The sequence below is a fragment of the Triticum aestivum genome, chromosome 6B, assembly GCF_018294505.1.
Source record: "Triticum aestivum cultivar Chinese Spring chromosome 6B, IWGSC CS RefSeq v2.1, whole genome shotgun sequence".
NCBI lineage: Eukaryota > Viridiplantae > Streptophyta > Magnoliopsida > Poales > Poaceae > Triticum > Triticum aestivum.
The window spans coordinates 20,598,668-20,624,299 of record NC_057810.1 but is presented as its reverse complement, the minus strand read 5'-3'; positions in this window follow the sequence as shown (position 1 = coordinate 20,624,299).

Sequence of the window (25,632 nt, the reverse complement as noted above, 5' to 3'; positions counted from 1 at the left end):
AAACAAGAATCTCGTCCCGAGATTCAAGCGTAGGGTAAGATGAAGGAGGGGATGCAAACTAACACAATCTTCACGATCCAGATGTCCTTCTCGAGGGTGTTGATTCATTGCATCACCTTGATCGCGACATCTTGCTTTGAGAACTACATCCAACATAACAACGAGAAGAAAAGGAGAATTCTAAAAGGATCGATCTTCTTGAGGTTCGAGCAACTTAGGATCATCTTAATGATCACAAGATCAACTCACGGAATGGGACATAGAAACATCTCTGGAGCTTAGAGGCAAAACATGCATCAGGAGGGATGGAAGAAACAATTCGACGAGTGTTTCAGAATAGCAAGGAAGAATTGCCATGATTCCATAACGGGGCACCTTAGGGAAGGTGACTCGTAGAATTATTCCCTCAAGTGGCAAAAGGAGTTACTTTTGATACATATATCATTGGAACTCTTCTCACCAGCCTGAGGCAATTCCCAATTGATCGTTTGAAGGAATTCGAAAGAATGGCATACTTAGCTTGGAAAGGAAACTAGAGTTATAAGACAACTCAGCAGATGGGAAGCACATTCCAAATGATGCCGAGGATATAACCCAGTGACTTAGCGTGCTCTCGAGAACTTGAGAATTTGCATATTCATCAAGGCTTTACCAATATCCGTGTCAAGGATCCCGGCAACACAACATACTACCATGATGAATGGTGATGGACGATGCAGATGCAAAGGAAGATAACACCTTCTCAGATCTCACCTTAGCGGAGCCAAGGGGCAAAATCTGGATGATCGACCGAGAGACATTTAGCAATCCGCTTCTAATGTTCTCCTTGATGTGCTAGCGCAACCCATTTATTAAAATGGTCTGGTATCTAGAACATCAAGTAAAGGTCGGTCTTCAGAAGCTCAAGAATCCATAAGGAACAACTACTGGAATAAATTCTACGGGATCCTTATGGGGAGGTGGCCAACTTCCTCAATCAAGACACTACAATAGTAGGTCTTCCGGCTGGGTGTGTTGGCCACGACATTCACTTTACTGATTACGAAGAGACCAGTATTATAGTTCTCGGGAAACGTTCCAACCATCATATCTGCCTGAGATTCAGATCTAGCTGGTGTCAGAATAATCCAGACTCATCAAGTCTAGAAGGAAAAATGAAAGTTTGCAACACAAATCGACGAGATGACGTTGCGAGATTCTCAGGAGATGAACTACGATAGCATGCTCCAAATCATGAGCTGGTTCTGCTACAAACATGTGAACACGTTGTCCGAGACAAGCATGACCACATAGTAGTCTTATAATAAAACACTACCGAGTTCAGGTGGGGAACCATCAACGAGGATATCGAAGTCCCTACATAAGTCCGGATTAGCTCTTATGAAGGAACTCCTTCTCCTTGAACAAATCAATCAGTGGCTTGGTGTGCTAGGGACACATAGAATGAAGGTTGCAAATCTCCAAACCACAGAATACTTCGCACGTATGCATGACTGATTTGGGATGATTCCAAAGGAAGCAACATTGACTTTCTCGAATTCACGGTGGCAACTTGCATCAAATGCACGTGAATCTGAGGAAGTCACTTCTTCCATCCAACGCATGCTTCATGAACGGGACATGAAGATAATGCTTATAGAAGTTTCCAATACTAGCTGGATGTTCAACACAAATCATGGAGAAGATAACAATGTTGTTGATGGGCTCAACAACATTTCATCCAGGTTTCCACATAAGTGAAATTCCAGAATTATGTGAACAAGGTGATCTTATTGGTCAGACCCGAAAGATGTAATGGTGTATGCTCGAGGAACAACCACGAGTAAGACAACATTACGAACATCGTTGATTTTGATTTGATTTGAGAATAGCCCACACTCAAATCAAAGATTGGATGAGACAATAGATCCAATAACTGATCAGAGGACCAATTGATGGCGATATCATCTTTCTTCAACACACACACGCAAGGATATCCCTTGGAGATGAACTAAGTAAGGTAAGCTATTATCTTCCACTCTCCAAGTTGTTGTTTAGCTTAACCAACTAGATCAAGGGTTTCCAACACAGATTCTTGGAGAAGGGGTGGTTTACGAGAAACCAACTTGATCACGAGCTCAACATAATAGTCACGGGACAACCTGGTGATACTTCCGATAAGATATTCGGAAAATCACGAACCACCGATATGTTACTAAACTCGAGAACAATCTTGCTTTTTAGGGCAAGATGATATGATCAAATAAGCGGGGGATTGGCACAATCCTAACTCATTGATCGAAGAGTGCACCAGGAAATAAAGACTAGGTAGCACGATCAATCTTAGGATGATGATTTAATAACCAACACGCTAAGAATGAGAATATTGTCCATTAACTACCAAGCAACGGAGTTGCTAGGAGTATTGATTTCACACATCATGACTCACATGCCGGCATTCTTGTTACAATAACACGGGAACCGAGGAATGAACAATGATGGCAAGAAGTATCACTGCGTCAAAAATTCATAAGAGATGGTAATTCCTATGATATTCTTGACATAAATAGGGTAATACTCCAAGGTAGAACAGAACAAAAGCTGGGTTGGCATTTTGATCTGCGGAGCACAACTATTTCGACCCAATCCTGGATATGGATGAGGTACTGGAGTTTGTTTCTCCTAGTCATTCCGGAATAGAATGGCTTGACGGACCACAAGAGTAATAGGTGTCGATGAACGAATGCACGCATACTCTTGACTATCAATTGATAGACGAGGGTCAGAATACAACTAAAGAGGGACAACTCAAAGGAGCATATAACTTTCTGAGTTGTGGATGCATAGATTAGTATGTCAAACCAAGTTCAACAGGTTTCTTCCAGATAACCCATGCAGAGAAGGTAGGACTGGCAGAGTCGCGGCACAGCATCGAGAACTGGTCAAGAGCACTCTGGTTGTGATCTTTTGGTTCAAAGAACTTCTGCCATAAACGGTTCATAGTATTTGGAATAAGGAAATACCACGAACCTCGAGGACTAACACAAAGGTTACTAATAACCTAAGGGAACTAGCAATTACTATCAACATGAAGTAAGTAGGGTGAATCTCGGGTTCAAAACCCAGAAGTGGAATACCTACATACTAAGTGGCATCACGGGATGCTTTCGAGAATGATGGCCAGAATCATCACTCTGGGACACAAATCATGACTAAATTAGTAGGTGATACTCTAGACACCTAGGGTCATAATAATAGCTCCAACCTAAATGCTGAGGCAAAGAAATACCTCAACACACTAGTTAGTGTGGTTGATCTGGCACAAAGGATCTTCAGAACGGTAAAAGGAATTTGCAAATGCATCAGACTATTTAGAAACCTGGGATGACTCGGACAGCATAACGACTGTAAATGCTCAAAAAGATTGGAGACATGCTACAGAAATGGTGGCATAGCCACTCAGAAGCACAATATCAAGGTTTCGAGATCAACAGTTAACATACGGAAGTAGTAGGAACTGAATCGGGGCTTAAGTCCAACAATCATATAAATCTACAGATTAGTAACACGTGATCCTGATAGAAAGAAGAGAAAGCCTAGTTTCTTAACCCCGTAGGAAAGATAAGATGACTCGGATCAGAGGGCATGAGGTATAAGGAGTAAAAAGAGCCTTACGTTCCATCCCACAATCAATTCCCTTATATAACTAAAGAATTTCTAGACTCAACTTCGACCAGTTTGGCTTGGTAATCCTACAGACAGTCAAGCTCTGTTACCAAAGCTGTCAGGACCCCGACTCAAAGCCACACCGATCTAGCATGTAACACCTGGTATCACTTTGCGGCCTCACGCATGGTATTCCCACGGGTGTAGCCTTACCTTGCCCGGGATCGTTTCCGCCTTTTGGCACACGTATATGATAGTGTCGCTAGCATCCATATGACAAGGAGCCCGGGCTGACATGGCTAGTCGTGAACCCAAAGTGGCACTAACTTACAGGGAGAGGCATACATGACCCAGCAACGAACGTGTCGGTCATCAGCGAGTGAATCCGGCTGTAGTAGCTGGGCTAGCAGGACTCCGGTAAACCGGGATGTAGCAGGCTAACAGGACTCTGGTAGACACCACGTGACATTTCCCCAAAGGACAGACATAGGAACGAAGGACACATGTCGGCCAGCCTAAGTGTTCCGGAGCAATAGCAAGCTACCAAGGCTCGGTGGAAGCACTAGGAGACATTTCCCGGTAAGAGAGGCTACCAAGGATAAACAACTAGATAGTCAGATCCCACACATACCAAGCATTTCAATAACATACACACAATATGCTCGATATGTGCAGATACAACATGGCATCACAACATGACTCTACAACTCAAGTACTTTATTCAATAGGCTCCGAGGAGTGAGATATTACAAACATGGGTCTCACGACCCAACATTCAGAGCATACAAGTCAAAGCACATGCGGAAGCTTAACATGTCTGAGTACAGACAACTACAAATGAAAAAGGCTGAGAAGCCTGACTAACTACCAGATCCTACCGAGGGCACAAGATCGTAGCTAAGGTAACAAGGTAAACGTCGAAGTTCACACGGAACTACTAGTGAGACTGAAGTCTCTCTGCAAAAACATAAAATAGGCAAACGTGAGTACAAATGTACCCAGCAATACTTACATCAGAACTAACTACATATGCATCATTATCAACAAAGGGGATCGTGGGGTTTAACTGCAGCAAGCCAGCTTTGACTCGGTGGCTCTCCTGAACTACGACTGCAAGTAACTCTTTTGAGGTGGCGCACACGAGTCCACATATTCACCAACCAATACACCACTATGGATCCGCTCCCGTCTTACGAGAACGCCATCCATAGCACTCACGCTTATCTTGCGCATTTTAAAGTATCCACTTTCACTTGTCTATGAACTGTACAGGCAACCCAGAAGTCCTTTACCGCGGACACGGCTATTCGAATAGATGATGTTAACCCTGCAGAGGTGTACTTCTTCACACACGCTCTCATCACTTACCGTTGTTTACATTACATGTACTCGGCAACCTTCAAGCGGAAGCCCAACGAGGGTGTCGGCCACGACCTACCTAAACACTCAAGTCTATAGTCCAGATTTATTGCCTATTCAGGTTCCATCCGCAGGGAGTCCGGCCGAGGTTTCCACATACGGCCTCGAACGATGTGTGCAGGGTTCCCGAGACACCAAACGGGCGCCCGGTACACCGTGCCACGTGCCTACCGCATCACAGCCCACCCCTCCGGTCACCGCTGCCCATGGCCTCCAGCATACTACAAACACCAGAAACTACTTGCAACTCCTGGACAGAGGACAAGGGTGATTAAGAAGCCGAGAGGGTCCATTGGTTTCGGGCCCAATGCATGGTAGTAGCTGTTTCATGGATCACAAACACAAAACTCAGTTCCTCAGGACGGCTTCAATGAGACAACCCACCACGTACTCCTACATGGCCTCTCACCGCTACCTTTACCAAATTGTGTTCACACATAGCTCACACACAGTAGGACATGTTTACACACCTCCGATTCATCCCCGATGAATCAGACCTGACACAACTCTAAGCATAGCAGGCATGACAAACAAGCATGGATGAATAGGCACATTAGGGCTCAAAAAACTCCTACTCATGCTAGTGGGTTTCATCTATTTACTGTGGCAATGACAGGTCATCCAAAGGATAAGGGGGTTCAACTACCGCCGCAAGTAACAGATGAATTGTTGTTGTCCTAATGCAGTAAAAGAGAGCAAGAGCGAGAGAGTGGGATTGTATCGGAATGAACAAGGGGGTTTTGCTTGCCTGGCACTTCTGAAGATAGCATTGAGTCATCATCAGTGTCAACGATCACAATTTCAGAACATCGTCTACCGAGAGGGAACAGATACTGACAACATCGAAGAAATACAATCAATGCAATGCACAATATGATGCATGATCATGACATGGAAAAATGAATGTGTTTTGGGCTAATGCAAGCTAGAACAGATTGAAATGAGTCCATTTGAACCAAAGATTCAAATGCAAACCCATTTTATGAAGTCATAAACGTGCATTAACTTGTTTCGTCTAAACAGCAAGGTTAGGTTGCTCTAACATGCATGAAAATGCCATAAACAGATTCTTTGGATTTCTTTGATCATTTTTCATATATAACTTATTTCATTCTGAGTTATAGATTAATTTCTATGAATTATAGAAGTTTAGGCAAATTTCCGAAATTTCCTAAATTAAAATAAATCCAGAAAATAACTTATTGCGTTGGCATGACATCAGTGTGACATCAGCAAGTCAACACGCCAGGTCCCGGTCAAACCTGACCAGTGGGTCCCATGTGTTAGCAGTTAGTTAAACTAACTAACTTTAGTTAGCGTTAAACTAAGACTAACCTAGTTTAGTTAGTGGCCTGGGGCCCACACGTCAGTGAGTCGGGGGGAAGTCAAACCCCAGTCAAGCGGGGTCAAACCCGCCGGACCCGGTCAATGGCTCGTCGCCGACGACGACAGAGACGGCGGAGGGCTTCGGAAACGTTGTTTCGGCGACCAAAAGAGCGGCGGAGGAGCTCTATGCGTAGCTGGAGATCTTACGCATCTAACGGTGTAAGAAGCAGCAGCTGGGTTGGTCCGAAACGACGGCGATGTCGAGCTTTGCGGCGGCCGGAGTTCGGCCAACGGCGGGTTAGGCGATGCAGGGAACGGCAGGAGCCGCGGGTGGTCGCGGTCGACTCCTGGGAACATGCTGAGCACGGTGGCACGCTCAGTTGCGAGCTTGCGCGGCTGTGGCCACGGCTACGCCATGGCCGGCGGCGAGATGCTTCAGTCACGGTTGGGGATCGGGGCTAGAGGACGAACGCATCGACGGGGAGAGGGGCGAGGGGCGTAGGAGCTCACAGCGGTTCCACAGGGCTGGTCAGGGGGCTCGGGGAGAGGCCGGAGCAAGCGGGGCGGCGACGGAGATCTCCGGCGTCGGGAGGTTGAAGATGACGGTGTGGAGGCGCTCTGGGGCGTACGGCGTTGCACAGCTCGACGAGGAGGAAGAGGGGTACTAGGCGGAGCTCTTGGGCATCTCAGGGCGTCGTCGGGATGGCGGTGTCCGCGATGGTGGCGAGCGGCGGCGACGGAGGCGTTCGGGCGGAAAGAACATAGGAGGGGAGAGCATTCGGGGGAGAGAGGGAGAGCCTGACGGCTCTGGGGGTCGCGTGGCGTCATCCAGACGCGTCGAGGAGGAGCCAGGCAGGCAGGGAGGGAGGAGGTGGAGGCCTCGGGCGCGCTGGCATCGACACGCCTCTGCCTACTGCCAAAGGTTGAAGACGACCGCTTCGCCCTGGTGGGCTAGGCCTCAGCTACAGTGCTGGGCCAGCTGGGCTGCCAGGTGAGCGCCAGGTAAGTTCTCTCTCTCTCAGGTTTCCCTATTTTATTTTATTTTTTGTTTCTATTTTCTATTTATTTTATTTTGTTTTGAATTAGTAAAAATACTAATCCATTTTGTAAAATCCTAAAAATAATTGTGGGCAGAGTTTGGATTATTTCCAACAACCCAAAACTAGTTTCAGAATTATTAGAGCATTTAAAAAGATTTATAGGATTTAAATGCTCCAATTCAAATACGATATGAGTTAATTCAAAGATCCAGAATGTCCTAGAAATATATTCATCATTTTTGGCAGAGGTTTTCACCTCTGTAAGAAATCATGAACATTTTCAAGGGGCATCTTGGGTTCTTTGAAAAAGATTTTGGATTGAACCTAGTTGAGTTCCATTTGGTGCTAGGGTTTGAACATCCCCATTTCAAGTTTAACTGAAATTTAAACATGATGCAAACACTCTAATGCATGCACGGACTAGGGTTGTGACAAATTACTCATGCACAGTGGTGAGCATCATGAAATTGGTGATGGAGGATGGTTGATGATGACGTCGGCGACGAATCCCCCTCTCCGGAGCCCCGAACGGACTCCAGATCAGCCCTCCTGAGAGAGATTAGGGCTTGTCGGCGGCTCCATATCGTGAAACGCGATGAAACTTTCTCTCTGATTTTTTTCTCCGCGGAACGGAATATATGGAGTTGGAGTTGAGGTCGATGGAGCGTTAGGGGGCCCACGGGACAGGGGGGCGCGCCCCCACCCTCGTGGATAGGGTGTGGGCCCCTGGTCTTGATTCTTTCGCCAGTATTTTTTATATTTTCCAAAACTTATCTCCGTGCATTTTGAGGTCATTCTGAGAACTTTTGTTTTCTGCACATAAAACAACATCATGCCAGTTCTGCTGAAAACAGCGTCAGTCCGGGTTAGTTTCATTCAGATCATGCAAGTTAGAGTCCAAAACAAGGGCAAAAGTGTTTGGAAAAGTAGATACGTTGGAGACGTAACAGGGCCAGATCATGAAAATCCAGCCTGTAGTACAATATGAGTCCGTGGACGAATGGGTGGAGAGGAAATCCCAGCACGCGGACGAAGAGGGGATAAACACTACCCTCTCATGGGGCTCTGGGTTGGGGATGATCTGTTCCTTGGCCGGAAGCCGGTGGGTGATTTCCTTGGCCAAGTACCCGGCTCCCGGAGGTTGGTAATGTCCTTCTCCTTGATGGAGGAGGCCATTCACTTGCCCTGCGCTCCAGATCCGGACATGGTTGGAGTGCTTTTTTTGGGGCCTAAAAGATGAGAGCTTGAGCGCTGGAGCTCAAGAATGGATGGGCAGAGAAAGAGAAGGCGTGGGTGAAAAAAGGTGAATCATTATCTCTTTATAAAGGCAATGAATATCAAGCGCCTCCCCACTCGCCTTAAAACTCGCCTATTCCCCAAGGGTTGTGCAGATGGCACGGTTGGGTTACCCATGCCCATATTGATGAGAATCTCGCAATAAGGGGACACGATCTCTGCTTTGACAAGACGTGCCAATGAAAACGCATCTCAAAATTTGGAGCGGTAGGCTAAAAAAAAGTTCAAATAATGGTCGGGCAGCGACGTGATGTCACGCTATAAAAAGTTGTCAACGGATTGAACTCGTGTAATATTATAGTCTCTACGGTTGTGTATTGTATTTGTTTTGCAGAGCCGGACACGATTCTTGTGTTCAAGGACTATTTTGGAGTATTCCTAGCAATGCCGATGACAATCTACGCACCGAACACCTCGTCATTGAAGCCTGGTTCAGGGCTACTGAGAGAGTCCTAGATTAATGGGTCCTCGGACGGCCGGACAATGTAACATGAGCCGAACTGATGGGCTATGAAGATACAAGATAGAAGACTTCTTCCCGTGTCCGGATGAGACTCTCCTTTGTGTGGATGGTAAGCTTGGCATTTGGATATGTAGATTCCTTTCTCTGTAACCGACTTTGTACAACCCTAGTCCCCTCCAGTGTCTATATAAACTGGAGGCCTTAGTCCGTAGAGACAACTACAATCACAATCATAATCATACAGGCTAGATGAGGGAGTCCTGGACTAGGGGGTGTCCGGATAGCCGGACTATCATCGTCCGCGGGACTCCAAGACTACAAAGATACAAGATTGAAGACTCCGTCCCGTGTCCGGATGGGACTTTCCTTGGTGTGGAAGGCAAGCCTGGCGATACGGATATGTAGATCTCCTACCATTGTAGCCGACTCTGTGTAACCCTAGCCTTCTCCGGTGTCTATATAAACCGGAGGGCTTTAGTCCGTAGGACACAACATACATTACAACAATCATACCATAGGCTAGCTTTAGGGTTTAGCCTCCTTGATCTCGTGGTAGATCCACTCTTGTACTACCCATGTCATCAATATTAATCAAGCAGGACGTAGGGTTTTACCTCCATCAAGAGGGCCTGAACCTGGGTAAAACATCGTGTCCCTTGTCTCCTGTTACCATCCGCCTAGACGCACAGTTCGGGACCCCCTACCCGAGATCCTCCGGTCTTGATACCGACATTGGTGCTTTCATTGAGAGTTCCTCTGTGTCATCACCGATAGGCTCAATGGCATCTTCAATCAACAACGCTGTCCAGGGTGAGACTTTTCTCCCCGGACAGATCTTCGTATTCGGCGGCTTCGCACTGCGGGCTAATTCACTTGGCCATCGGGAGCAGATCGAAAGCTACGCCCCTGGCCATCAGGTCAGATTCGGAAGCCTAAACTTCACGGCCGACATCCGCGGGGACTTAATCTTCGACGGGCTCGAGTCAAAGCCAAGAGCGCCGCACTGTTACGATGGGCATGATCTAGCTCTGCCGCCAAACAGTGCGTTGCTGGCCGCACACGAATCCGCTCCGGCCTTTAGTCCGGAGCCGATCGCCCAGATCGAGGACCGGTGGATGGACACCACCTCGGGGGCTTCAACTTCCATGGCGATGGAGCCGAACACTAGCCTTGTCCCTCGCGAAGCTCGTGACTCCGAGGTGCCGGACTCCTTGCCGGACTCCGGACCTCCCACGCCCCTGCCAATCGGATCTGATTGGGCGCCGGTTATGGAATTCACCGCCGCAGACATCTTCCAACACTCGCCCTTCGGCGACATCCTAAATTCGCTAAAACATCTCTCGCTATCCGGAGAGTCCTGGGCGGATTATGGGCAGGATGGTTGGCATACGAACGACAAAGAAATTCAGAGCCCACCCACCACCCACTTCGTAGCCACTGTCGACGATCTAACCGACATGCTAGACTACGGCTCCGAAGACATCGACGCTATGGACGACGATGCCGGAGACGAACAGGAACCAGCGCCTACAGGGCACTGGAAGACCACCTCGTCATACGACATCTATATGGTGGACACCCCAAAAGATGGGGACGGCGAAGAAGCAGCGGAGGCAGATTCCTTAAAGAAACAGCCGAAGCGCTGGCATCAGCGGCGCCGCTCTAAATCCCGCCACAGTAAGAATGGAGATTCCGGCACAGGAGATAATAATACCCCAGAGAGTGCCGAAGATAATCCCCTCCAGCAAGACTCAGCGCAGGAGGATGTAGAAGCAAGCCCTCACGAGAGGGCGGCAGATGAAGAGGTAGAGGATGATAACTATATACCTCCCTCCGAAGACGAGGCAAGCCTCAACGACGACGAATTCGTCGTGCCCGAGGATCCCGTCGAACAAGAGCGTTTTAAATGCAGGCTTATCGCCACGGCAAATAGCCTAAAGAAAAAGCAGCAGCAGCTTCAAGCTGATCAGGACCTGCTGGCCGATCGATGGACCGAGGTCCTCGCGGCCGAGGAGTATAAACTCGAACGCCCCTCCAAAAGCTACCCAAGACACAATTTGCTACCCCGATTAGAGGAAGAAGCATACATACCTTCATCACCAGCGCACGATACGGCCGACCGACCACCCCGTGGTCGCGACAGAGAGGCATCCAGGCCCTCCACCAAGACCGTACCCCGGCATCGCTCCAAAAGTACGAAGCCAAGAGGGAACGCGCCGTACTTGCGAGACGTATTGAAGGACAAAGCAAGGCAATCCAGATCCATCTACGAATCACGTGGGCGCCCCACGACCCGCGATGAATACCGTCGCGCCGGATACAATAACCCCGGCCGGACCGAACACAACAGACAGCGCTCTCTCGAGCTACGTCGTGATATTGCTCAATATAGAGGCGCCGCACACCCGCTATGCTTCACTGGCGAAGTAATGGATCATCAAATCCCTGAAGGGTTTAAACCTGTAAACATCAAATCCTACGATGGAACAACAGACCCCGCGGTTTGGATCGAAGACTATCTCCTTCACATCCATATGGCCCGCGGCGACGATCTGCATGCCATCAAGTATCTCCCACTCAAGCTTAAAGGACCAGCTCGGCATTGGCTTAACAGCTTGCCCGCAGAGTCAATTGGGTGTTGGGAAGACCTGGAAGCCGCATTCCTTGACAACTTCCAGGGCACGTATGTGCGGCCACCAGACGCTGATGACCTAAGACACATAATTCAGCAGCCAGACGAATCAGCCAGACAATTCTGGACATGGTTCTTGACAAAGAAAAACCAAATCGTCGACTGTCCGGATGCCGAGGCCCTCGCAGCCTTCAAACATAACATCCGCGACGAGTGGCTAGCCCGGCACCTGGGACAGGAAAAGCCGAAATCCATGGCAGCCCTCACATCATTAATGACCCGCTTTTGCGCGGGAGAGGATAGCCGGCTAGCTCGCAGCAACAACCTCAGTAAAAATTCTGGCAGTCCGGATACTAAAGACCACAACGGCAGGTCACGTCGAAGCAAAAATAAACACCGCATTAACAGCGATGACAAGGAGGATACGGCAGTCAATGCCGGATTCCGAGGCTCTAAACCCGGTCAGCGGAAGAAGCCATTCAAAAGAACCACTCCGGGTCCGTCCAATTTGGACCGAATACTCGACCGCTTATGCCAGATACATGGCACCCCTGAAAAGCCAGCTAATCACACCAACAGAGATTGCTGGGTGTTCAAGCAGGCAAGCAAGCTAATTGCCGAAAACAACGACAAGGGGCTAAACAGCGACGACGAGGAAGAGACCCGACCGCCGAACAATAGAGGACAGAAGGGTTTCCCACCACAAGTGCGGACGGTGAACATGATCTACGCAACCCATATAACCAAGAGGGAGTGGAAGCGTGTACTAAGGGACGTATACGCGATGGAGCCAGTCGCCCCGAAGTTCAATCCATGGTCCTCTTGTCCGATCACTTTCGATCAAAGAGACCATCCGACCAGCATCCGCCACGGCGGACTCGCCGCATTGGTTTTAGACCCAATCATTGATGGATTTCACCTCACGAGAGTCCTGATGGACGGCGGCAGTAGCCTGAACCTGCTTTATCAGGATATAGTGTGCAAGATGGGCATAGACCCCTCTAGGATTAAACCCACAAAGACAACCTTTAAAGGCGTCATACCAGGTGTGGAGGCCAAATGTACAGGCTCAGTCACACTGGAAGTGGTCTTCGGATCCCCGGATAATTTCCGAAGCGAGGAGTTAATCTTCAACATAGTCCCCTTTCGCAGCGGCTATCACGCTCTGCTCGGACGAACCGCGTTTGCAAAGTTCAACGCGGTGCCGCATTACGCATACCTCAAGCTCAAGATGCCAGGCCCTCGTGGAGTCATCATGGTCAACGGAAATATGGACCGCTCCCTCCGAACGGAGGAACATACAGCGGCTCTCGCGGCAGAAGTACAGAGCAGCCTTTTAAGGCAATTTTTGAGTCCGGACGTCAAACGGCCGGACACAGCCAAACGCGGCCGAAGCAACACCAACCAATACCACCTGGCACGATCTGAGCACGCATAGCAATGCGGCCCTAACCCTCGCCCTCGCATGATTGCAAGAACAACCCTCCGCGTACATCATTACGCTTTGGAGATACCATGGGCGTAGGGGAAGGGGCACGACCACAACAGACCCAGAGTGCGGCTCGACCACACCGGGGGCTCGCAAGTGTGCCACTCTTTCTTATTATTATTTTCCTTCTTTATGTACAAAGGACTCCGTTAGCCAGAGGCCCTGTCCGGCGGTGAACCTGCCGAACTCACGATGCAACAGCCGGGGAGTAAAGAATGCGGTGACGAACACTCAGGTGGTCTCAATTACGAGCATTAAATTTGATTATATACACCAAGTCCGCAGCCCATCCCTGGAGGGGGACATGTTTAATTAGTCCAACACCCTTGCTTACCGCACTATCTGTATCAGTCTGCACTCATAGCAGACTTCTTTTAATAAATGATGCAGCAACTTTCTTCGCCTGTTATTACATATATATGTTCATTACATGACATCTTGCACCCGTATATTTTGATACGGCCTAATACACCGGGGGCTTATGTTCCCCACATTATGGTGTGATAAGTCCGAACACTTTCACAAGTGCGGCACCCCGAACTTATAGCATTATATGAATCGGCTCCGAATCATGTCTTGGGTCAATAGTTGGGTTTGCCCGGCACCCACATTTTGGTGCCTTACGTCCCATTCCGTCGGCTAAGGTGGCACTGGGAGAACCACTGCAATTGCACCCCGGTTGAGCCGGGCAAGCGCCTCAGTGGAGAAAGCTAAAACTGACCGGCATGATAAGGCGAGAGACTGGTCGCTGTTCGAGAGGTATTTTCGGGTCCTTAAAGACTCACGCCGCTTCGAGCAAAGTTCCGAACAATGTTCGACGAAGGCGTGGATAGTGCCCCGAATTCGGTCTTCCGAATACTAGGGGCTTCACCGAAATTTAAAATTATAGAATTCTATGGCTAAGTGAGAGTGTTCAAGCATTATAAGTCCGGTTGCCTTGTTCATTGTGTTGAGCGCCTCCCTAGATGGACCCAAAAGTGGGAACAAGAGTGCTCAAGTTATCCCGAACACCCCAGCACTTGCGGCTTGGGGGCTGAAGCCTACGACTTGCCATCTCTCAGATTTTATAAACGGCCGCACAGAAGGTAATATTTTAAATTAAAAAAGAGTCGCTTAAAGTGCACATGAACAAAGTTTTCAGCGCACAGGATAATACATAGCGAGTTTACTCAAAAATTACATCTCTTGGGCATTCATCCGCAATATCGCGGGCCCCCTTCAGGACAGTTTTATAATACATTTCGGGCGTACGATACTCCTTGCCCGGTGGCAGCGGGTCGGTAAGAAGCTTCTCTGCATCCAGCCTGCCCCAGTGCACCTTTGTGCGGGCAAGGGCCCGGCGAGCACCTTCAATACAGGCGGAGCGCTTGATGACCTCCACCCAGGGGCACGCATCCACCAGCCGCCGCACGAGGCCGAAGTAGCTCCCAGGCATGGCCTGTCCAGGCCACAGCCGGACTATAAGGCCCTTCATGGCCTCCTCAGCTACCTTGTGGAGTTCGACCAGCTGCTTCAGCTGGTCGCTTGGGGGCACCGGATGGCCGGCCTCAGCGTACTGAGACCAGAAGACCTTCTCCGTTGAGCTCCCCTCCTCGCCACGGTAGAATGCGGCGGCATCGGACACACTATGCGGCATATCTGCAAACGCCCCTAGAGAGCTCCGAATGCGGGTAAGTGTCAGGTAGTTTACATTAACATGCTTGCTTTGCATGAAAAATGCCTTACCCGCCGCTATCTTCTTTACATCTTCAACCTCCTGAAGGGCCTTACGGGCCTCGGCCTTGGCGGACTTGGCACTTTCGAGAGCCGAGGCAAGCTCGGACTCTCGAGTCTTGGAGTCGCGCTCCAAGCTCTCATGCTTCTCCATGAGAGCCTGGAGCTCTTGCCGCACTTCCGCCACCTGTGCCTCCTACTTTTCTCGCTCTGCCCGTTCCACGGCCGCACTGCGTTCGGCCGCGGACACAACCTCCTTCAGGGCTGCCACCTCGTTTGTGGCCCCTGCAATACCCATATTATCCTTGTTCATTTTATTGCGACCAAAATCCTTTTCTGTAAGATAACAATTCAAAGTGGTGCTACTCACCTTCTTTGTCCTCGAGCTGCCTCTTGGCATGGCCGAGCTCTCGCTCGGACCGCTCGAGATTTTGCTTTAATGTACCAACCTCCACAGTCAGTGCGGCAGAGGTCAGCAGCACAGCCTGCAAAACCATATTGACATAATTTATTAGCAACCTGCGAATATCTTTTTAGATCCTCAGTCCGGCTTTTCTTTCCGAACACCGAACTGAGCATCAGGGGCTACTGTCTATGCGGTATTACATTACACAATTTTAACTTCTTACCTCAAAGCCTGTTAAAAGGCTACTGCAGGCTTCGGTCAGCCCGCTCTTGGCGAGCTGGACCTTCTGAATCACCGCACTCATAACAGTGTGGTGTTCTTCCTCGATGGAAGCGCCTTTGAGTGCCTCCAGCAAGTTGTCCGGCGCCTCCGGTTGGACGGAGGCCGCCAGCGTCACGGTCTTGCCCTTCTTTCGAAGGGGCCGCCTACCAGACTCTGGAACCACTACAGGTTCAGACGTAGAGTCCGGCGCAAAGTCCGTGAGGCTGCCTTGCGGCGCCTCCGGAGCCTCCTCCCGATGGGTCCCTTTCTGGGATCCCACCTCGGCGTCCTCATCGGCGCGGGGGGTAGAGGCAGTCGGAAGTGAATCCACATCTGACGGGGCCAACGACCCGCTCGATGAAGTGGGGAGATCATCATCGGCCGGACTGCGGACAGTATGCGACATTAGTAGGACACTATGTGACACGAAAGAAATTGCATATCAGGGATCCGGATACTTACGATCTCGCCGGAGGCCTGGCCCGTGAAGGCCACTCCTCCTCGCCAACGTCGGTGTTGGCGGAGCTGTCCGGGGGAATAGTTCTCCCCCTCTTGGACCCTTCGGCCTCCCCTATTGGGGAAGCCTTCCTCTTCCTCTCTTCCTCCTCCGGGAGAGAGTCTTCTTCCTCCTCCTCATCTTCGGGGGAGGAGTCCGCCTCGTCGTTGGACGCCTGATTACGGGAAATCTTTCGAGTGCCTGTGGCCGCCTTCTTGGCCTTCTTCTCCGGCACCACATGCGGTGCCGGAACCAGCAGCCCCGCTAGACGGGCGTCCACTGGGTCTTCTGGCATGGGAGCCGGGCAGATGAAATGCTCGGGCTTCTACATCCATTCCTGTCAAAGGAAAAGGGAGATTGAAACCCTCTTAGAATCAATCTATTTACAACAAGTGTCCTGTAAAGGGGTTGAATCACTTACCTCGTCAACTGGATGCTGCGAGCGAAATCCGCGATCTTCCGTCGCGGATGCGGGCGCTTCGGCGCCCTTAAACAGCACCGTCTAGGCGCCTTCGTACGTCGTGTCGAAGAGCCCGCTTAGCGCCTGGTGCTGTTCTGGATCGAACTCCCACAAATTGAATGCCCGTTCTTGGCATGGGAGGATCCGGCGAACGAGCATGACTTGGACCACGTCGACGAGCCTGAGCTTCTTGTTCACCAGCTTCTGGATACAGGCTCGGAGTCCCGTCAGCTCCTTCGGATTACCCCACAGCAAGCCCTTCTCTTTCCAGGAGGTGAGCTGCGTAGGGATACCAGATCTAAACTTGGGGGCCACCGCCCACGCAGGGTCGCGCGGCTCGGTGATATAGAACCACCCCGATTGCCACCCCTTGACGGAATCCACGAAGGCCACTTCGAACCAGAGGACGTTGGGCATCTTGCCCAACATGGCACCTCCGCACTCCGCCTGCGTGCCCTTCACTACCTTCGGCTTGACGTTGAAGGTCTTGAGCCACAAGCCGAAGTGGGGCCGGATGCAGAGGAGGGCCTCACATACGACGATGAACGCCGAGATGTTGAGGATGAAGTTCGGCGCCAGATCGTGGAAATCCAGGCCGTAGTAGAACATGAGCCCCTGGACAAAGGGGTGAAGTGGAAAGCCCAGTCCGCGGAGGAAGTGGGGAAGGAAAACGACCCTCTCATGGGGCCCGGGGGTAGGGATGAGCTGCCCCTCGTCGGGCAGCCGGTGCGCGATATCGCCGGAAAGGTATCCGGCGTTGCGCAGCTTGGTGATGTGCTCCTCCTTGACGGTGGAAGCCAACCATTTGCCTCCCCCTCCGGACATGGTCGGGGAAGGTTATGACGAGATGCGCAAGCTTGGGCGTTGGAGCTTGAGTGCGCGGTGGTGGATAAGCAAAGGAGGAAGAAGGCGTGGATGAAAAGGTGAATCCTTATCCCTTATATATAGGCGGGAGAAGACTATGCGCCCCCCACCGGCCTGGTAAAACTCGCTTATCTCCCAAGCGCCACCATCAATGGCGCGGTTGGGTTACCCACGTCCATATTGATGAGAATCCCGGAATAAGGGGAGCACGATCTCTGCTTCGACAAGACGTGCCAAGGAAACCGCTTCGCTAAACATGCCGAGGTGGTATAATAAAAAACGATTCGAGTAAAGGCTTGGTAGCAGTGTGATGTCATGCCGCAAAATATGTCAGCAGATTGGACTTATGTGCATTTTATTCTCTCTACGGTGGAATGTGGAATTTATTTTGCAGAGCCGGACACTATCTTGGTGTTCATGATCTTCTCTGGATTATTCAAAGGAGGAACCAACCTTGCAATGCCGAACATTATGCGCGCCGGACTTATCGTCATTTAAGCCTGGTTCAGGGGCTACTGAGGGAGTCCTGGACTAGGGGGTGTCCGGACAGCCGGACTATCATCGTCCGCCGGACTCCAAGACTACGAAGATACAAGATTGAAGACTCCATCCCGTGTCCGGATGGGACTTTCCTTGGCGTGGAAGGCAAGCCTGGCGATACGGATATGTAGATCTCCTACCATTGTAACCGACTCTGTGTAACCCTAGCCTTCTCCAGTGTCTATATAAACCAGAGGGCTTTAGTCCGTAGGACACAACATACATTACAACAATCATACCATAGGCTAGATTTAGGGTTTAGCCTCCTTGATCTCGTGGTAGATCCACTCTTGTACTACCCATGTCATCAATATTAATCAAGCAGGACGTAGGGTTTTACCTCCATCAAGAGGGACCGAACCTGGGTAAAACATCGTGTCCCTTGTCTCCTGTTACCATCCGCCTAGACGCACAGTTCGGGACCCCCTACCCGAGATCCGCCGGTTTTGACACCGACACTAGACTTTTAGGGTTTACTCATTACGATCTCCTGGTAGATCAACTCTTGTAATACTCATATTCATCAAGATCAATCAAGCAGGAAGTCGGGTATTACCTCCATAGGGAGGGCCCAAACCTAGGTAAACATCATGTCCCCCGCCTCTTGTTACCATCGACCTTAGACACATAGTTCGAGACCCCCTACTCGAGATCCGCCGGTTTTTACACCGACAACGTGCTTTTCCCCTGCTTCTAGTTGCTGCTCTCTTCCTCGTTCTCGGCGGCGGCGGCGGCGGCTAAGCTTTCATCCACACCCATGGCTGCGCATGTGGTGAGTGTATTCGGCACCATTTCCCTCTGTCTTGAGTTCGATCTGACCAAGTGAGCCTTTGTTTTCCCCTGTTTTCCACGAGATCCAGATTGTGGTGGTGGGTGAGACTGGGGAGCGGCGATGGGGCGGCATTGGGCTGAACGAGATGGAGCCATGAGAGACTATGTCGACCAGGTGATCACCCTATCCAACCTCTTCAATCCTGCGATGTGTGCCTCGTCTGCTTCCACTGCCTCACAGTGCCCGCCATTGATAAACAGGGAAATGTTCCTCCTACCTTCGAATTCAGTGTTGAATTCTTACCATCTAAATCAAAGCTAGCTGATGGTAGCATGCAAAACATAGAGAGAGATACAATTGTGAAATGGGAGGCTGAATTAGAGGAGATTGGTCCACAGGAAATACAGAGCATGGAAGAGAGGGTCGTGAGGAATGTTGTGGAGAAAATTGGGGAAAGCTTTTTGGGGGGTCCTGAGCAAGAGGTGGCATTGTTACGGATTGATAATTGGAAGGGTGATTATGTGAGAATAGAGAATGGTGAAGAGATGGTTGATGAAATTGATCGGCAAGACGGCTGGGCAACCAAACAGACTACCTTTCATGCAGAGCTCGTTGATCTGAAATCAGATTCTAAGGTTGGATATGTGCCCTCAAAGTTGGCTTCGCAGATGGTAGATGATGATTGGGCTTCACAGAGACAGATAATGCCCATGTTTACGGGTGAAGTGACACTAATAAAGGGGGTTGAGCAAGATGCAGAAGAGGGATGTGATGGTGCTGCAAGGGTTGTTTGTGTTGATTGGAATTCAGTACAGTTAGAAGACACTACTAATTTGGTCATTGCACCAATGGCTCACACTGAGATGGCAAATTTTTTTGGCACTCCAATAGATCTAGTAGATGATCAAGATGAGGAAGAGAGGGATGAATTGAGTTTGCCTAATGATGCTAACATAGATGCTTGTGAAGATGTGGATAGATAGCTGATGAAAGATGCTACAGATTATGTAGATGATGCTTATGATGATGAGCTTGTAAGTGTGTATGACAAAGAAAATCATGTTATTGAAGTAGGCAAGTTGTTCCCAAGCATGAAGGAGTTTAGGATGTGTTTCAAGACTTATGCAGTCAAACATGAGTTTGATGCCAAGACTATGTGGACTGACAGAAAGAAATTTTATGCAAGGTGCAGAGGTTTCGATGGAAGTGTCAGGCCCTGCAAGTGGTACATATCTGCTAGAATTCAACCCGATGGAAAAGTACCATTATGGTTAATCAAATCCAAAATCCACATACTTGTATTACAAGTTCACAGAGAGTATCAACCATGACATCATAGCTTTGGATTGCAGAAAAGATCACTCCAGTTTTAGCCAAGAAACCAAACACTACAACAAAGAAATTTAAAGTGGACTTCAAAAAGCAGTACCCCATTAAGGTGAAGTATACCACACTGTGGAAAGCAAAACAGAGGGCAATGATAGAATTATATGGTGATTGGGCAAATACTTTTAGGATGGTTTATAACTTCAAAGCAGAGGTGGAAAAGAGGTCACCTCGCTGTGTTGTAGAGATAGATACTGAGGGAGCAGAGGATGGTAGAGTTCTTTTCTCCAAGTTCTTTATGGCTTTAAAGCCTTGCATAGATGGCTTCAAAGCAGGGTGCCGTCCATATTTGAGCATAGACTCATCTTTTTTTACAGGCAAATGGAATAGTCAATTGGCAGCATGCAATGCTTTAGATGGACACTACTGGATATTCCCTGTTTCTATTGGTTTGTTTCAGTTAGAGACAGAGGTTTCATGGACATGGTTCATGATGCAGTTGAAAAGATGCATGGGTCCTGTGTCACCTTTGGCAGTACACACAGATGCATGTAAAGGGCTAGAAAATGCAGTGAAGAATGTTTTCCTCATTGTGAGTAGAGGGAGTGCTTTGGCCATACGTGGATGAATTTGATCAAAAAACTCAGAGGGGAAGAATTTGGGAGAATGTGGCCAACAGCAAGATCTTACACCAAACAAACACATTCATATCATCTTGATAAGATAAAAGCAGCATGCAGTGAGTTTGGTCCATGGTTGAACACATATCATTCTCTATTGTGGTACAGGTCGGGATTTAACACTGCCATCAAATGTGATCATATCAACAATAACTTGGCAGAAATTTTTAATAACAAGATAAAGTGGTTGAAGAACTTGCCTGTGCATGACATGGTTCACCAAATCAGGATCATGATCATGTGCATGTGGGAATTGAGAATAAGGATTGGTGATTGTCTGCAAGGGGATAAGCTTCCTGCGGTGGTACAGCAGGTGGTGAACAGGAGCAGAAATCTTACACATTTATTTGTGGAAAAATCTTCATTATAGGTTGCTGAAGTTAGAGACACCAAGACTGGAAGGGGGCATGTGGTTAACACCGAGTTGCATGACTACACTTGCCTCGAGTGGCAACACACCGGGAAACCATGTGACCATTCCATTCTTTTCTTGGCCTCCCAACCCAAGATAAACATGCACCCATATTTGCATGAATATTACTCAATGGCAAGATTCAAGGCTGCATATGCAACTCCAATTCCAGCACTTACAGATCAGTCTCAGTGGCCTGAATTGGAAATTAAATTTTCCATGTGTCCTCCCCTAACAAAAAGAAAGGCTGGCAGGCCTAAAGAGAGTAGATTCAAGGCATGGTTTGAGAAAGGTGGGAGTAGTAAAAAGGGGAAGGGGAAGAAGGATTCAAAGCCAAAAAGGTCCCAAAAAGGTAACAAAAATAGATGCAAGCTGTGCCAGGAACTTGGATCTCCAAAATGTCGTTACACTCCTGAAAGGCCAAAGTATGTTTATGTTTGTGTTTTTTTTATTTGGGTGTTGTTTTTAATTACTAGCAAAATTACAAGCTTTGTTTTCCAAGAGGAAGCGTGGAGGTCAACCCCTTGTTGTTGAAGATTGCTGGGCAATCAAAAAGGCAAGAATCAATGGCTATAGAAAAAACAGAAATTTTGGTGATGAACCAGAGTTGGATGATGCTGCGGTCCAAAATGAGCAAGAGTTGGATGATGTTGTGATGCAAAATGATCAAGATTTGGATGATGTTGTGCAAAATGAGGTAATATTTGATCTTGTGATGCATCATGAGCAACATTTGGATGATGATGTACTACAGAATGTGGTGCAAACTGAAGATGTTGCGACAGATGTTCTGCAAACTGAAGCTGTTGCAGGAGATGTTCCGCAAACTGAGCCTATATTGCAAGTTGTATTACTAGTTGAAGCTACTAGAGTTGATGTTGTGCAAACTGAGCCTCATGTAGATGTTGTGGTGCCAACTGAAGCTGTCCCAGCTAATCCAGTTAAGAAAACCAAGACTTTGAGTGAACTAGGTGTGGTAGGATCAAAAGGTGGTAAGCAGAAGAAGAAGTCGAGTGGTAAGAAGAAGTGAAAACTTCTTTTGTCAAACTTGTCTAATGGTGATGTATTTTGTAGAATAACAAACTTGCCTCAATTTGTGTAAAATGGTATTTGTGTAATGCTATTCAAATTCTGGCCGAATTTCAAATTTGACCCAAAATTCAAATTTGAAATTGTTTAGTATGTGGTATTGATGTTATAATGCTTTCTCAAATATTAGTCATATATAAGCATGTTAAGCGATCAATCCGAGCACTTATTGTTGATGTGAAACACTAGTAACGAAAAATGGGCTCCAAATGAGCTCCGAATATAGGCTAAACACCCCATTTGTAAGCAATTTTTTCGACCTTCTCTAAATAGGCAAAAAATCAAAACTTGACATCTGGTGTGCAAATATAGGGTCCATGCCCAATATGAGATCGTTTGGATAAATTATGACATGCTTAGCCCTAAACCCTAGCTTGAATCCCATGCAACCTCGTTCATGATAGGTATGTCTTGTGAAGGATTTTTCATGAAAATACCCATAGACCAAGTTTCTTATTTTTTTTCCAGCAACTCACTCACATAAAACGATTATGAGTGCAAGTTTCATATTTTTATGATTTTTTGAATTAGTTATGCTCAACCCCAGCCCTCAAAACCCCCTTAAAACCCCATCTGAAACCCCGCACCCTTCCACACCACTTGATCTCTGTTAGTGGACGGCCTGGATCAGGAGCTAGGGCTACGTCACTGATCCGCGTGAGGCTCTATGATTGGCTGCAATCGACAACGCTGGATAACCCCCGCCTCAACTCTAGATTGTTGGATCACAACGCGTTCTACGGTGTGGATCAGCATGCAGTGCTACACGTCAGCGATCCGCGCGCTACGCTCTGACTTGCTGGATTCATAAACACATTTTTTGCGCAGCGGCGAGTGGGCATGCCATTGGGCTCTGGTGAAAGAAGCCCACCCTTTGGACCTTTTGACCGAACCACGCCTCCTCTAGCTAGGCCCTAGCCAGTAGGCTATGTTGCCATGCTCGATCGGGGCCTACGATGCATGCATGCACGGGCGGCACACGCACATAAAACGGGTCAGCGTGACCCCTTGACCCCCGACCGATGGCACAGACGCGTGCACCTGTGAAATGTCGCAGCGGGGCTATTGATGCAGGGGCACCCCCCATTAATGCATGCAGCCTTTGGTTTCCCATGCGTATGTACACACTCCTGATGCCAACAAACGTCACCCGGTCATTACTTCCACCCAGTGAAACAATTAAAAAAAATCAAAAAACACGTCGCACTAGGGCTATTTAAGCCATACCTATCGTCTTCCTCTCCCTCCTCATCCATACCCCAACCCCATCCTCTCACATCTGCCCTCCTTCTTCCTTCTTCTCCACAAAGTAGAGGGTCCCGAAGCCACCATGCAGTAAAACGGCCCGACCTACCGCTACCCCCCCCCCACCACCGTGACAGAGAGGCTCTATCCCACCAGCGTCTATGTAGAGAACACCCTTAGGGTGTGCGCGATCTCAAGGTGGAGGGGCGCAAGGGAGTTCATGCAGTTCTTCCTTTCGACCGGCTACCGCCACCTCTATCGGTGTCAAAACCGGCGGATCTCGAGTAGGGGGTCCCGAACTGTGCATCTAAAGCTAATGGTAATAGGAGGCGGAGGACACAATGTTTACCCAGGTTCGGGCCCCCTCTATGGAGGTAATACCCTACTTCCTGCTTGATTGACCTTGATGATATGAGTATTACAAGAGTTGATCTACCACGAGATCGTAGAGGCTAAACCCTAGAAGCTAGCCTATGATTATGATTGTTGTTCTATGGACTAAACCCTCCGGTTTATATAGACAAGGAGGGGGCTAGGGTTACAAAGAGTCGGTTATAGAGAAGGAAATATACATATCCGAATTGCCAAGCTTGCCTTCCATGCAAAGGAGAGTCCCACCCGGACACGGGACGAAGTCTTCAATCTTGTATCTTCACAGTCCAACAGTCCGGCACAAGTACATAGTTCGGCTGTCCGAGGACCCCCTAATCCAGGACTCCCTCAGTAGCCCCTGAACCAGGCTTCAATGACGATGAGTCCGGCGCGCAGATTGTCTTCGGCATTGCAAGGCGGGTTCCTTCTCCGAATACTCCAAGGGAGATTTTGAATACACGAATCATGTCTGGCTCTACAAAACCAATTCCACATACCACCGTAGAGAGCACAATATTCCACAAATCTAATCTACTGACAACTTTTCATAGCTTGACATCACGCCGCTGCCCGATCATTACACGAACCGATTTTCCCAACCTGCTATTACACGTCTCGCGAGGCGGTTTTATTGGCATGTCTTGTCGAAGTAGAGATCGTGTTCCCCTTATCACGGGATTCTCATCAATACGGGCATGGGTAACCCAACCATGATGTTAGTATGACTCCTCGATTTTAGGCAAGTTCCAAATGGCCACGCGGAGGACGCTTGATATTCACCCCCTTTATATAGAGGTCAAGACATGTCCTTTTCTTTCCACGCCCGATCCTTCCCTTCCCCTACCTTGAGTTCCAACACCCAAGGTTCAGGTTAAGCGCTCCAGACCTTCAACCATGTCCAGATCCAAACTTCAAGGCTGGTGGATGGCCTCTTCTATCACTGAGGAGGACATCAAGAAGCTTAGGGAGGCTAGGTATATGACCACCGAAATCCCCCACAGGCTACCTGCTCAAGGGCAGGTTGTCCCCACACTCGAACTCAACGAGAGTGTTGTATTTGTTTCCCACTTCCTCCGAGGGCTAGGCTTTAGTCTTGATCCCTTTGTTAGATGACTCATGTTCTATTACGGGCTAGATTTCCATGATCTGGCCCCAGATTCCATCCTTCACATCTCGTCGTTCATCGTCGTGTGTGAGGCCTTCCTCCGCATTACCCCACACTTCGGCTTATGGCTCCAAACCTTCAATGTGAAGCCAAAGATGATCGATGGGCGACATGCGGAGTGCGGAGGCGCTATAATAAGCAAAAGTGCCGATGCCTTATGGACAAAGGGTTCCTTCCTGGAGGTATCCGACCTATGGCAACAGGAGTGGTTTTACATCACAGCACCCCGAGGTACAAAGCGGGCAGCCGCCCCAGCCTTCCGCTCTGCCCCTCCGCCCTAAGTGGCATCTGAAGGAAATATGCCCTAGAGGAAATAATAAAGTTATTATTTATTTCCTCATATCATGATAAATGTTTATTATTCATGCTAGAATTGTATTAACCGGAAACATGATACACGTGTGAATACATAGACAAACTTAATGTCACTAGTATGCCTCTACTTGACTAGCTCATTAATCAAAGATGGTTATGTTTCCTAACCATAGACATATGTTGTCATTTGATTAACGGGATCACAT